Raw genomic sequence first — 15,073 nt, 5'->3', positions numbered from 1 at the left:
CCTGAAGACTGCGGGTTCAAACCCTGCCCCCGCACTACATGTTGTCAACAGTAAAAAAGCAAATGAAGATTATTGTATAATAATCCATGCTTAAGAATGGGAAACTAACGTGACTATTCATATTGTCAATTCGTTATCATTCGTGTTGTCAATGAGACGGTGACATTCCAATGAAGCGGTTTTCATCATCATGAAGGCCTTCATGCATGCATGAAGAACCTGTTTGGTTTGATGAACATGCCGGTTCATCATGCTTGCTGTTTAAAATACTCGTTAGGTGGTTCCGCTTTTCTTTTGGGGAAGGCGTGCGTTTCAGGCTTGCAGGGAAAAGTGCCATTTCCGAGTTCAAAGATTGCTGCTTTAAAGTGGAAAGAAAAGTGCAAAGCATCTTCTTGCCAGTGATTCATCAAGATTGCCGCCGGCTCGGTTTAAAGTGAAAAGAAAAGTGCTGCTTTGCTTTGCTTTGCTGGATTCGCAGATTATGGCCAGAAGATGATATTGCCTTCTTGCATGATCCTTCTGAATTTTACCAACGGAATTTCGAAATTCCAGCATTCAATTCTTTCCGCAATCTGAGCCGCATTAAAGATTATCGTATAATAATCCATGAATATTCAGGCCTTCTTGAAAGTTCAAAAGAAGAACTTTGGTTTGGTAGCCATTTATATTACACTTTTTACTTAATAACCACCTGCGAATTGATGACATCCTTGTGAGGTTGGTAGCGATCGAAGGCTAAGTACCAGCTGTATTTGCACTTTCCCTGCTTGCTTGCTTGCTTGCTTGCTTGCTTGCTTGCTGTTCGGCGCCCGCCGCTTTTGTCGTTAGCACTCTTTTGTTCATTAATCAAGCGTTTCGTTCCGTCCGGGCATCTTTGTAAGACGTGAAACACCCGATCCCATTCCGACCTCGATATGTGAAAAGCGTTTTCTGCCATATGTACTGATAATTTTCGGGAGACGTGGTTCGACAGCCCGGACCCTTTCAAATCGTATATGCGATTGCCTAAAGGTCAGATGCGAATCTGATATCAGCCAGAAACAATGAAAAGGCGTACGACAACGCAAAAAAGCAAGCTATGGATGTGAAGACAGATTAGAACGGTAAACACACAATACCAATGATGCGTAAATCCCTGGCTGGCATGCATTATCGGAAAATCTGTTCCTCAACTCTTACGCTCGAGAGAGCTAGGGAACTTGTCAGGGAAATCTAAAGTGTTTAGTTAAACGAGACGCTAAGAAAGGAGGAAGGACGAAGCCCTTCTTGCTTGCTTGCTTGCTTGCTTGCTTGCTTGCTTGCTGCGGATTGTACAAACTTCGTATCGCACAGCACGGAAAGAGAACTCAAGAGCGTAAAGGAAAAAACAGAGGATGCAGGGTCATTTGGTAGACGTTTTCGTCGAAACAATGAATCCTCTGTCCAAGTACTCGACCAATTCTTTCCGCGCTTCTTCCGCATTTTACAAACGTCCGAAGATTATTGTATAATAATCTATGCGGGCTTCTTTTTGTCTCGGTTTTAAGCAGTCACAGGTTGAGTGGCGATCGCAGAACACTCATTAAGATTTTGTACGGTGTTCGGTAGGTTCAACTCCTACTGCATCGAAAAGAATGCATTGGATGGATGCCTGGGCATTGAGAGGGAAGGACGCTTCCAAAGGCGAAAGGCCATGGGGAGATACCGTCTGTGATCCATGGGTTTCCAATCGGGAAACCGTATCCAAGCTTGCCGGGCATGCCGTGTGCTGCGGCTCTGCCTCGGACTTGAGAAACTTAGCGAACTGAAACATCATTGTAGCTAAAGGAAAGGAAATCAACTGAGACTCCGTTAGTAGCGGCGAGCGAAAGCGGATTAGGCAAAGAAAAGGGAAGGGGCCCCAGCCCAGAAGGGCCGCTTTCCCTGGCCCCGTGCGGGGGAGAACTTGCAGTAGAGGGAAGGGTGGGAACCCTTCCTCAAGGAATTCTGAAAAGGTTGGAAGATCTGGCCAAAGAAGGTGATAGCCCCGTAGATCTTTCCTGGCAAGTTTGATTACCATTACAAAACGCGGATACCGTGTTTGAATAATGATCGCTTTACGTGACTAAGGGGGACCACCCCCGCGCCTAAGTATTCCTCAATGACCGATAGCGTACCACAAGTACCGTGAGGGAAAAGTGAAAAGACCCCGCCGTATGCCGGGAGTGCAATAGAAAACCTGAAATCCGATGCAAACTATCAGTCGGAAGAGCGAAGCTGAGAAAATGCGGCAAAGCCACTAATGTTCGATGGAACGCATACGCGAAGCTGAGAAAGCGCTGTAGCTTTCGGAGGCAAAGCCACTAATGTTCGCATACGCGAACCCTTGAGCGAAGCTTCGCGTTGTCGGCTCTCGCTTTAGCACTTTCCACCCTAACGGCGTACCTTTTGCATAATGGGTCAGCGAGTGAATGGGAACAGCGGCTTAAGCCATTAGGTGTAGGCGCAACGAGGTTGAATCTTCGGCGTTGTTTCTATTTGACCCGAAACCGATTGATCTAGCCACGAGCAGGTTGAATCGAGCTCTCCACAGAGGCCTTGGAGGACCGAACTCACGTATGTGGCAAAATACGGGGATGACTCGTGGCTAGGGGTGAATCAAAGAGCTACGACTCCGCCGTTCCTTTGTTGAAGTCCGAAGGACCACAAGAAGAGGGAAAAGGAGTCCTCCTCTGGCCTTTCGCCCCACAAGCGTGCGAACGCTTTTTCAATAACTGGCTCATAACGGTGAAACCAGCTTACCCTTTGAGAGTAATGGCCACACCGTGGGAAGTCGTGAAAGCTTCTCTCCCTTTATTGCGGTCGAGTGCCCCAGCAAGCAAGCAAGCAAGCAAGCAAGCACGCCCTCAACGACGAGGAATAAAGCGGGTCAGGCCCCAAGATGAAAGCAGGTCAAGTTTGGTAGGCGGTTAGCTAACGCCAACCCGGGTTCAGCAAGCAAGCAAGCAAGCAAGAATGCGCCAGGATAGGTGCCCCGGGACCAACACTTAAACAGTCCAGGGTCCCACCACCAAAAGGTCTTGTTCCCACTGTCCTCGTTGCTTTATCTCGTATTCCAGAACCACCTTGTTCTTAGGGAATCTCTCTCGTAGCTACGAGCTAGCTCATTGACCCCGTAACGACTGATTCGAAAGATGAGAGCATGATTGTTAATGCCAACACGCCGGTTCTCACTCCCTTCGGCCGAATCCATCTCGAACCAAAGGTTGGTTCTCCGGCCATATGCACCAGTGTATCGAGAGCTGCTGCTTTTCAGCGAAGAAAAAAACTAAACTTTAGACGGGCTTCGTGATGTTTATGCTTTTTCATTGGAGCATCTATGAACATGTGAACACTGCTGCTGGCCCGACTGAAATTCACTTACGTAACCTTCTAGCCGAGGTCAATTTTGTCACTGAGATTGTTGTTCTAGCTAGGCCTTCTTGCTCTCTGGAGCCAAGTGAAGCGCAGTGATCATTGGAATGCAAGGCCATGAACATGACGTAAGGGAAGGCCGAATCCATCTCGAACCAAAGGTTGGTTCTCCGGCCATATGCACCGGTTCATCGTAACCGTTCGAGAGCGAAAAAAAAAACTAAACGCAGAAGCTAGACAATTGCTAGCGGCCCAACAAGAAAAGAAAAGAAGCGGATTGACGTGGCCGCAGTCATTCGACCTCCCCATGCTATCTGAGTGGATGCACCTCACCCTTCCACTGGCTATGCGGGGACTGGACCAATGTGATCTCGCCTTGACGTTGGCGGTCCGGCTTATGGAGAAGAGACCAACTGTGGTGTGGCCTTCTCCAACCAAGAGTCACACCAAAATGAAAATATTGCACTTGTGCCCGTTAGTTGACCGCGTTTCCAGCTAACGTTCCTTGTCATTGCGAACGACACCCTATTCATTCATTCATTCATTCGTTCGATCGGGGAATAAATCGCCCGCCCTTCATGCTGAATCCGCGTGTCTGCGTGTGGAAATCGCAGCGGCCTAATCGTTCGTACGGTTCTTCGAGGAAGAAATAAATCTATCCCTGCATCCCAACTACGAATAAGAATCAATCAGAGTTCTTTCGATTTTCTTTACGGAAACGCGGAAAGCCAGCCCATCGCCGCTTTGTTTGCGGTCGACGAGACAAAGCGAAGGCCTTCATTGCATTGCATTGCATTGCATTGCTGCGACTTGTTGAAGAACCAACCTTTAACTCCCATGCATATGGAGGAGAGAGAAAAAGGGAAAAAACCGAACAGACTTATTAAATTAAAAGATGATGTTATTAGCGGAATCCCATCTCAGTGGTCTCACCCTATGTTCTCCGTTGGGAAGCATTATTTCTTCGGTTTTTCTCGATTTCGGAATATGACGGATATGAATCACTGGTCTGTGCGCTTTTTTGATGATTTTCTCGTATTTTTCAGTTTTTCGGACATGATCCGATAATTCTACAGCCAAATTTTAATTTGCGGAAACTATTTGATGGCTTCCCCATTCAAACATCAATTTCATCATAGGTATAGACGGTACTCTCCTATCTTTAGCAGTCTCGACCATGTCTTCAGTTTCCATTTGCATTTTAGTAGGTTGGTCCAGTATCGAAAGTTTTAAGAAAGAGTATATAATAGCATTTTCAATTGGTGAATCTTTTACGATTGCTGTGTCTCGCATGCTGGATATTTTACTTTTTTATGTTTTTTTCGAAAGCGTGTTAATCTTTATGTTTATTATTATAGGGGTATGGGGTTCTAGATAAAGAAAAATATGAGCGGCACATTAGTTTCTCTTATATACCTTGCTTGGATCTGTCTTCATGCTCTTAGCTATCTTATTGATTTTCTTTCAGACGGGAACTATCGATTTGCATATATTATTAACCACAGAGTCTAGTGAATGGCGCTAAATCTTGCTATGGCTCGCCTTTTTCGCTTCTTTCTCTGTAAAAGTGCCTATGGTACCAGTTCATATTTGGTTACCCGAAGCTCATGTAGAGGTACTTACAGCTGGATTTGTAATCTTGGCAGGAATTTTTTTAAAACTGGGAACCTATGGTTTTTTAAGATTTTCTGTACTCATGTTTCCTGGAGTGATACTTTATTTTACTCTTTTTATTTATACTCTAAGCGTGATTGCTATTATATACACTCTCCTGACTACTATAAGATAAATTGATCTGAAAAAGATTATTGCCTACCCTTTAGTAGCCTATATGAATTTTGTAACTATTGGTATGTCTAGTCGGGCGGCCGTAAGGTCACCTATAGTTAAGTTATGAACACGCAAGGCCAAAAAAAACCTGTATGCCGGACGTGCGACCAATTAACCTTCTAACCATAGGACAGAAAGCGTAGCATGTCGTAGAAGCAGCTTGATTGAATTTAGCAGGAAGTACTTGTGCTGGATGCGGGGCCTTAGAGGCGGCGTTGTTTCATTTTCTACTTTTCTCATCAAAAGGCGGCAAGGAGAGTAGAGTAGGTGAGGGGACTTCGCTAGCTCTACGAACGAAAATGCGCAGCACGGCTCTACAGAGTAAGAATCAGTTTACCCTCTTCCCTTCGGTTGAGTGGCTAAAGCCCCTGAAAAATGCATAGCGTTCTCTGGGCTCAGAGAGGAAAACTCAAAGTTCACAGCCTTAACGCATTCTCTTCCCTCGCCATCTTCCCGGATTGCCCGATAGTATCATGCAAGTCCGCTAACGTCAAGCGAGTTGAGCCTGAATTGGCGAATTGGAGTCGTTTCCGGAACAATACTTCCTACAGCTGACACGTGTCCAGTACGCGTGGGAAGACGCGCGAACATAAGCTGTTACACTCCCCGCCAGCCATCGAGACTAAGTGCTAAGGCCACAATTGGCAAGGGAGTGGATTACTCATTTCATTGGGGACGGGTGGGGTGCACAAACGACAACTCTAGGCGTCGCAGCCTATAGGTGACACCGGCGAGATTCAGCTGAGCGGCGAACCCTTCATTCATTCTTTCACGAATGAATTTATTCTTTTTATTCATGTCGCTAAAAAGATTTTCAGTATTTTGAACGCGTTTAAAATACTATCAGCCTCCATTCGCTGCTTTGCAAGGGGCGCGTAGCTGGAAGTCAGAAGCCCATAGCACCTGCCCAACTCCCACTAAAGGACCGTGCGAACGGCGGAAAGCGCTGAACGATTCGGCGGAAGGGAAGGGGCCTATGTATCTGCATGACCCTCGCAGCAGATCTTACTCCACGCCGGCTTCACCCGGCCGCCATTTGCGCGCGGAGCCAATCTCCACGGATCCCCTAGCGGATGTGTCTGCCACCACACAGAATGGGATTGATACTTGTGCGAACCGGTTGGTTTCCAGCCCTCGTAACAACAATAAAACTACATGCCACAGTCCGGCTTTCCATGTAACATAGGTTCATAGGTTACTGTCCACCCAAGAGTAAGCCAAAAAAAATAATACAGGCGGACACCTGGCCCTCCTCTCCCTCCTGATGGGAAGGCCATTGACGGCACAATCCTATTCGAGTTAGAGGCTTGCTTTCAGGATACGCCGTTATCGTATCCGGTTCCAGACCCTTTATTTAGTAAGTCCGCAGCCTTACGCATCATCGGGAGCACTTTTCTTTTCTCGGGAAAAAGGTTTTCTAGAGAACCTTCGGTTCAGAGGGCCTCCGGCCCCGCCCGGGAAAGCACTACACGCTTTCTCTCTTTAGGCGGACGGGTGCCGATTTCGGAAGGATACATGCCAACCATGAATAGAAAGCGGGCGGCTTTATGTTCAAAGGGGTTCATTTCAGTAACAGATCTCAGGTACTACCATCGATTGGAAGCAGAACAACCCAATAAGTGGAGTTAGAGAGCCGTATGATAGGTAACTACCTCGTACGGTTCAGGGAGGAATCGGCGTACTCGGGGAGAAGATTTCACTCTATCAAACATATAGGGAATTGAAGGTAGCATTTTACCCACGTCAAGTTATGGACTGGTTCTTTTAGCCCTTTTCTCATGCGTTGGTGCTCCATACGACTGATATAAGACCCGACCTGTTAGGTATTACGGAGGTCTAGCAAGCACCATGCTAAATTTCTTCACCATTCCATTACTTTCTACTCCAGCTAATATGAGTTTACCCGGCACTAGCAGCTCCATTGGGGAATTTCCTATTCTAGTGGGAGCTTCTTAAAAAAATAGCTTAGTGGCCACATCGGCGGCACTTGGGATGATTTTAGGCGCAGCCTATCCTCTTTGGCTATATAATCGTGTGGTTTTTGGGAATTCGAAACCCAAATTCCTCCATAAATTCTCCGATTTGAATAGAAGAGAAGTTCTAACATTTTTACCTTCCATTCCTGGAGAGGCGACCGTTAAACCACCAAGTAAATGTATTACTAAACAATGTAATCACAACATTGTAGGTGCTCGCGATGAGACGGAGGCAACTTACCTTAATAAATAGGGAACATAGCCTGTTGCGAAAGGAAAGAGCGAGGCCAGCCACTTTCGGCCCTCACTTTCCGACCGTGTCTCCGAAAGACAGTTGAATGGGTTACTCATGAATGCGAGGTTGGACGAGCCAATGACTCGAACGCGCGCTCGGTTAGGTTATTGAGCAATCAATTCTATCACAGCATTATCTCCACCATAATAAATATGGACTCCAAGCATTTATGGCAGAGCACGGGGAGTTTCCAACTTCGATACGGAGCCGATGCTAAAAGCACAACTGGGTTTTCCGCCGGCCGTTCGGACTGACACTACTAGTTCGGTAACGTAAGCATCAGAGTTTTTGGTAGTACCGGCGAACTAGATAACCGCGGATTCGGGAATCTGGGGCGGGGGACTCGTAGTATCTCTCTAGATCCGGCAAAAAAAAGCCAAACACCTTACCGTGCGCCCGTAGGCTGACTGCTGAGCTTACTTTGGCAAGCCAAGCAAGGTTTCTTCTTTTTTCCGCATGAAAAGCAAGGGCCGCATAGCTCTCACTAAAAAGGAAAACCTAGTAGTTTCAAAAGTCGGGGCCAATCATCCCCTTCTTTGACGGCGTCCTTGAAGAGTTCAGAGGCCTCGCTCGTAGTGACGACATAGACCTTAGCGGTTAATACAAAGAGGGCCAGTCCAGGATTGTACTGTTCTCTACTAAGGCAACGGACATTTCCTTAACAAATCTGTACGCCACTCCACACGCAAGCTAGACTGGGCCTCGCCGTGGCAGAACAACGGGTAAAGACCTAACTGGTAATGCCAGGGTCTAGATCTGAGAGGGCGAGCCGTACGAGTCGAAAGGCTTCCGTACGGTGGTTCGTTGTGAGGGCTAGGGAACAGGGGCCCTCAAATGAAAGGCCCGACCCCTATCGATCTTATTTGTATAAGGTGGCGGAGAAGGAGTCTAAATCAATGGACATTAATGAACTATCATTGATGGACGTTGTACACTTGAATGACACGAGAAAATTGACTCCAGGTCCGGATGGATTAAAGCTCGAGGCTTTGACGACAATGGAACAACAACTACGTGTCTTATGGGATCTAAGCTGTCGAGATCGAGCGAAGGTCGAAAGACCATTTCGATGGGACATAGATATATGACGGATTGCTGCCTATGAAAAACTAGCACCTAATCTCAGGTCAATGACGACCAAGGGCTGGGCTCGAGGGAACCACTATAGACGGCATCTTCGTGAAAATACTGCTGGACCTGCGGCCTTGATTCCGTAGTATCATGCCGCAAAGAAAGCATAGCGGGATCTCTCGCCCGCCCCGCCCCGCCCCGCCCCGCCCCGCCCCGCCCCCCTTGCATTCCCAAATCTAGCTGTAGGCGCTTGCTGCTATGCCCTTTAGCATACCATAATTCTAAGACAGACTTGTACAGGCCGCAGGTGCGAACCCTTCTTTTCTTAGAGCAATCTGCTTCGCCCTGCAGCCTTTGCCGCTTCCACGGGGGCTGGGAAGGTCTCAGCATACTTGTCTAAGACAAGTACGTAGAGATCTCCGTGGTACCGTTTAGTGTATGAGAGAAGGTATCGGTAAACACGCACGATAGTATCGATCACGGAAAGCCAGGCCTTCTTGGACAGACTCTCGAAAGTGACTTACAGCCCGAGGTTCATAGAAGGAAGTGTGCGAGAGATACCCAACCAAAATTTGATTGATATAAAGACTTCCCTAGTCGAAACCTGTAAAGCCGGGAAGGCTGGCTGGCTTCGCGCCTACTCCGAGAGTGAAAGAAACAAAAGTTCATGGAATGGGAGGAATGTGGTAGAACAAAGGGTCATGAAAGGGAACGGAATTCGTGCGTGAAAAAATAATAGAGGTAAAGAATGAGGGTTTTGTGATAAGGATCCAAACAACTTCCTCAAGTATTTCCAAAATCCACCTTTTCAGAGAATCAAGAGTCGCGTCTATTCTTCGTAGCGTATCCCAATCGCCACTACCTTGCTGCTGGAAACAGGCGACAAAATATCATCAGGGTATCTTTCTCTTACACTACGGTACTTACTGGCTTTCGTTCTCGCTGCTAAATCGAACTGTAGATTGATTAGCGAAGCGTCCGCAACCGCTGGCGAGCGAGGACCGGCCCCTAGAGGGAGCAAAGCCTATCGGCCACCGACCATCGCATACGAGATTGGGCGGCAGAGGCCCGGTGATCTTGTAGAAGCAATCGATGCCAGACGTTCCGTTTGTACGAATTGTGAACACACTACGACCGAACGTAGTAAAGCCACTGTCAAGGAATTGAGTACCAGATCCAATACAGGCCTAGCAAGTGCCAGATCCATGAAGAAAACTACAATGGAGATCAGATCGTGGCCGAACAGCGCGCGCCGCCTTACGGAACGTATGCGCCGCTTGTGACGGAGCCGAGAGCCGCAGGCGTACCACATACCGGCACTCGACCGCAATAATAATAAAGGGATCGCACACGAACGATTTCGTCAAACAAATGGTGATTACGGCAAGAAGGAAACAAATACCACTCTGTCACTTATGCCGTATGAGAACCCCCATACGAAAAGCTGGGAACCATCCAACAATTGCGTGCGGTTTAAATATCTGAAGCCGTAACAATGAAAGTTCAGGTTAGTGAGCCGAGTGAGAGGAGACTATCCAGCTCGGTTCGGAGAGCACTTTACTACGCATTTAGGGTGAAAAATCTTTTTTTTGTTCTGCTTAACTAATGTTACGGCCTGAATGCTGAACCTTCGACCCTACCCATTCGGATGGGTGTTTACCCTGAAGTGTTCCTGGAGTGTATGCATACTTCCGTAAGTAACTTGGTGTAACATGGAAAATTCTCTTAAATTCAATCAAGTCATTTTTGATCCTAGAAGAGATTCATATGGCCTCTAAACTCCCTTTAGTTATAGTTCCTTTTAATTGAATTTGAGGTAAAACAAAACAGAAGTTTACCTTTTATGGATGTCTGGTTCACAGCGAGCGTTTCAGCTCTATCCATAGACCCAATTTCTCTACACACTTTATTATTATTATTGTTATTTATTTTTCTTTTATACACGCAGGTGGTGGTATTGTTTTAACCCAGCAGCAGAAGATTGTGTTAATATTAAAGATCGTCATCAACATCATCATCATCATCATTAGCAGAGAAATATATTCTTGAAGAAGAACTACTAGAATGAAAACGGGAAACATCAGTTTGTACAGTTTTTTTTTGTTGATCAGCATGATTATTATCAGTTTGTGTTTCGGCATCAATACCAAGACCGGTTTGTGTTTCGGCATCAATACCAAGACCGGTTTGTATTTCGGCATCGGTTCTATCACTGATACTGATATTTTCAACAGACCCTGATATCAATCCACTGAACAGATCTTCATTAATACTAGTACTCCTGTGCACGCACCATATTAACATTAGTATCAAAGGTAAACAACCTTGCTTGCGAGACCAAGATCTGGAAATCTCTGGACAGTAAAACCAATTGGATGTTCGAAAAATTCACATCAATTACATTTGTATTAGATGATGAATTAGCATTTATGTCACTAGCACTAGTATAGTAATATAACGGTAAATAAGAATTATTATTATTATTATTATTATTTTCAACATTAGTATTAAGTAGTGAATCTACGATAGTGTTAATTTATTCATTTGAAGGCCGACCATCCAGTCGATCGCCACGTAAAAAACGCTCATGTACCAATCTTATGCAACAAGTTAAATACAAGAATCCTTTTCAAATAAGTGGTATATGTTGGGGATATTCAAGAGCCATGTAAAAGCCATCATGGTTATGACGCATATACTCTATAGCAAGGTGGATACTTTCCATTATTCTACCTGTTGAATTTACAGGATCTATAACCTCCAAAGCAGCAAAGCAGCAAGCATTTGGTAAATCAAGTCTTCCAGGTCTATACCAAAACCAATTCATCATATTTCAAAATGGATTAAAATCACTTATAGAAGGTAATGGACCATCATCATCACCACCACCACCTCGTTTGCCAAATGTATATGCTATTATAACAGCTACTACAGGTATTAGTAGCGTAATCCAAAAATACTTATCTTTATGTATCGGTACACTACTACTAGTTGTTGAATCGTTTGATTCTACTGCATGCAGTACTACCCGGATCAGCCTTTCGTTGTTCTTCTTCTAATGCGGAAGATACCGTACTGCTCGTTTCTGCTGCATCATCACCCGATGATTTAGTAGTAGCTACGACACGCTGTTTTCCTCTTCTTCTTTTACAGCTGCTTTTGACTGTATATCAGAAGCAGTTGTCGTTTCTTCGCTGCATACCTTGTTAGCAGCTTTTTCTTGTTCTTCTTTTTCTATAATAGCACTACTATTTTCATGTGTTACGTTGGGTTGTTGTATGCTGACAGCATCCTGCTGAGATGGGGTGATATAATCAACAATATATCTATAGCAGGAAGATATTAAATCATTTATTGATTGATATTCAAAGCTGCTGCTATTAAATACCATGTTATAACACCTAATACAAAAACTTGTGCATATATTCGCATGTAATTAGTAAGACTTTTCAAAGAAAAATACTTATATATAAAAGCTTTCAAATTATCATATAGTGAAACAATAATAATACTTGTGAAACTACTTATTCCGAGTATGTAGTAAAATTTATTGAATCCGCCAGTTATAGCACTTCTACCATCCGATCTGAAGAAATTGACTATTATATAACCTAATAAATGCATGATAACAGCTGTAGCCCCAGTCGATACCAAATGATATCTCAAATCAACAATTAAAGAATTTTTGTGGTTCTACATTACCTGTTAATAAATGCAGTAATTTATTATAATACATTTTATTTGTGTATAATCTGTAAATAACATCATTACACATTAGAAATAACTTTATTATTTTAGAATCATTCTTTTTGCTGCTTCCCGCCTGTCCTTTGTTTGTTTGTTTGTTTGCGGCGTATAGACTCAGACTGACCCATTTGTTGTGGTGGGCGCTGTTGGCTGCAGCATTGAATGATGGTCTACGGGGGATTGCTCATTGGGGTTGTCTTCATGTGATTGTGGACTTACCGAATCGGTTTGTGGCCGATCCCTTCCCTTCCCTTCCCTTCCCTTCCCTTCCCTTCCCTTCCCTTCCCTTCCCTTGTTGCATAAAATTGCTTATTATTAGGATTGTCTCCGCCGGTTCATCCGGATGAACCGCTAAACAGCTGACTAATTTCTGCTGGCTGACCCATTGCTACAGATTGCTTACTGGGTTCAGCAGACTTGTCTTCTTCGTGCGGTGGTTGCTGGCTAACCGCCCGCCCGCCCGCGAATTTTTTATTATTTAAGAATCGGGAAAACGTAAGTAACTGGAGCGTTCAATCACAAGAACAAATCTTCATGCCGAAAAGCGGAGCGAAACTGATGGATGATCACCATCACTTCGTCTAGGACCACCAACTAGTAGTGCCCAAGAAGAAGCGGTGAAATGGACGGACTTGAACGACGCTATGAGCCCCTAACAAACTGTTATAAATATCAAGAACAGACCTCGTGTTGGCAAAGAAAGCCAACGCAAGTCCCTCTAATGGATGCTAGGGCATTCTCGCCCCTCGAATCAAAGCCAACAGAATGTAAATTGATTGACCGTTACTACTTCATATTACCATTCATAAGCCATAGCTTACTTTGACCCTCCCTATCTTCTATAGAATTCCCGGGGCTTTCCTAGCCACTGTGTTGTTTGTTGGTATCTTTCCCTTGAAGGTTGGTCATCTCAGCCTCACTTTCGAGAATCGTTACTAATGCGCTTTCTTTATTGTAAACTACTCTTATTGGTTTGTTCCGGGCTTAGTCAATTTTGCTTTCTTAGCTTTGTCTTATTACATGAGTAATGGGGTTTGCCACTTATGGTGGGATTCGGGTCTTGTTCTAGATCTATCTTAAGTGTATACTTTCGGAATCCCGATGTTATTTCGTGCCGCTTTTTTGGCCTTCCTGAAGCCTATCCGATTTTCTTTATCGTGAGCACGGGGAGCGAGCCAACTCCCTTCCCTCGGGCGACATTCGTTCGAGACATCAATCATTTCGGCGAACTAAACCTAGTTGTTAAAGCGAGACTGGCAAGTGGTTGGGGGCATGAATTCTTTGTTCCGCATAAAGAAATTCCAAGGACGGATCAAATGCCAGGAAACAAATCCTGAGTTTGCTTGCTTGCTTGCTTGCTTGCTTGCGGGGAAATCACAAAGAAGTTCCGGGACGCGGGCGGCAAAAACCCAGAGACCTTGCAAGCAACACTGCTCGCCCGTAGCAATGCTCGCCTTAGCCATTATCGCCCGCCGAATTACACTTTTCAAAGCTCGCTCTAGCCATTTCTCTGCTGCTTTCCGGCATTGCCGAAAATGATTGAAATGAAAGGGAAGGGAATTGGCCGAGCAAATGAGACTAGCAGAAAGGCGAGACCGAGTGCTTTTCTTTTACAAAACAACAAAAAGCTATAAATACAAGAAAAGAAATAAATCTCACGAACACACAGGAATGGAACGCTTTCTTTTTTTGTTTGAGCGGTTCGACTCAGATAGATACATTCTGATAGAAGTAGACGGAAACCCAATCGACAAAGGGAAGTGGTTTATCGACAGGAAGACTGTCGATAAACTGGAAGAAGACAGATGGTTTTTCTAGCTGAAAACTATCTATCACGCCGCACGTTGGGGTCAAGTTTTTTATGGAAGATCACTATCTGTATATTACGGTAGTAATACACGAATACTGAACAAAACCGATTAATCAGTCAGATGAGACATTTCGTTTCAAAAAAAATTATGGAAGAACCAAAAATTTGCGTTTCTTGGATATTGATTCGCTTCGGTTTGATACGGCTCACGCTCTATCCGTTCTTGGAAGAGCCCATTCCTTCATTAGCTAAACTTTCGCCCTATTCAGACTCGTTTCCTATTCGTACATGATTGATAGAGGCCTTGAGCACATATGTTATTACACTTTCAATATCATGTCCCTATTTTGCTTTTTCTTGTACGACTCATTAAATTCGGTGCTCTTTGATCCTTAGTTGCTATGAAAGGTAAAGGAAAGAATATGAAAAATTGTTTTACTCAAGTGGTTTTTGCCTTTTATCATCTTTCCCCGCTACTTCTGTTTGGGTAGTTTCCAATGTTCGGCACCTCTCTCACCGTCCAAGTACCACATCCACTAATTTGCCTACGACCAAGTCACAATCTAAGACTTCTGACTACATAATGTCAACTGTTCGTACCTTGTCCATTTCGCTAACGCGCCCTTAAGTTTTGGTAATGGTTATCTGTTTGCCAGAACCAAAAGCTATTTCTTTGAGAACCTGTCTAAACAATTGTCGTATTTTGAGGGTTCGTTCGCTTTCCATAGCAGCTCTGTTCACATTTTCAGATATCTGGTGTTAAATTGTCGGTCGTTTACCTTTCTATGTTCTAATCGAGTTAACCATCTTCGTAGCCTTGATTATGCCAACTTATAGGAAGCAATTATCTAGATAGGTAGGCGCTTCCCTATGAAAACAACCTAGCGAGAATGGTTTTTTATCTAATATAGGCGGCCCCAGGCCGCCCCCTTCCCGTGTATCGATAAATAATAGAAGGCTCTATTAGGCATT

The 15,073-nt window shown here is 44.7% G+C and overlaps 1 long non-coding RNA gene across 1 annotated transcript; it reads left to right on the top strand.

Annotated features, from left to right (window-relative positions):
* The first annotated feature begins 455 nt into the window (after positions 1 to 455).
* LOC147849261 (uncharacterized) lies at positions 456 to 2,592 on the top strand. The gene is made up of 2 exons (XR_015531815.1): positions 456 to 1,103; positions 1,588 to 2,592. It is a non-coding gene; the product is annotated as an uncharacterized LOC147849261 (long non-coding RNA).
* Positions 2,593 to 15,073: the final 12,481 nt, after the last annotated feature.

This window comes from Azolla caroliniana, unplaced genomic scaffold (genome assembly GCF_043228905.1).
Source record: "Azolla caroliniana isolate FFs.n. ecotype wild unplaced genomic scaffold, voAzoCaro1.0.p SCAF_97, whole genome shotgun sequence".
NCBI classification, from domain to species: Eukaryota; Viridiplantae; Streptophyta; class Polypodiopsida; order Salviniales; family Salviniaceae; genus Azolla; species Azolla caroliniana.
This window is presented reverse-complemented; position numbering and strand designations above follow the sequence as displayed.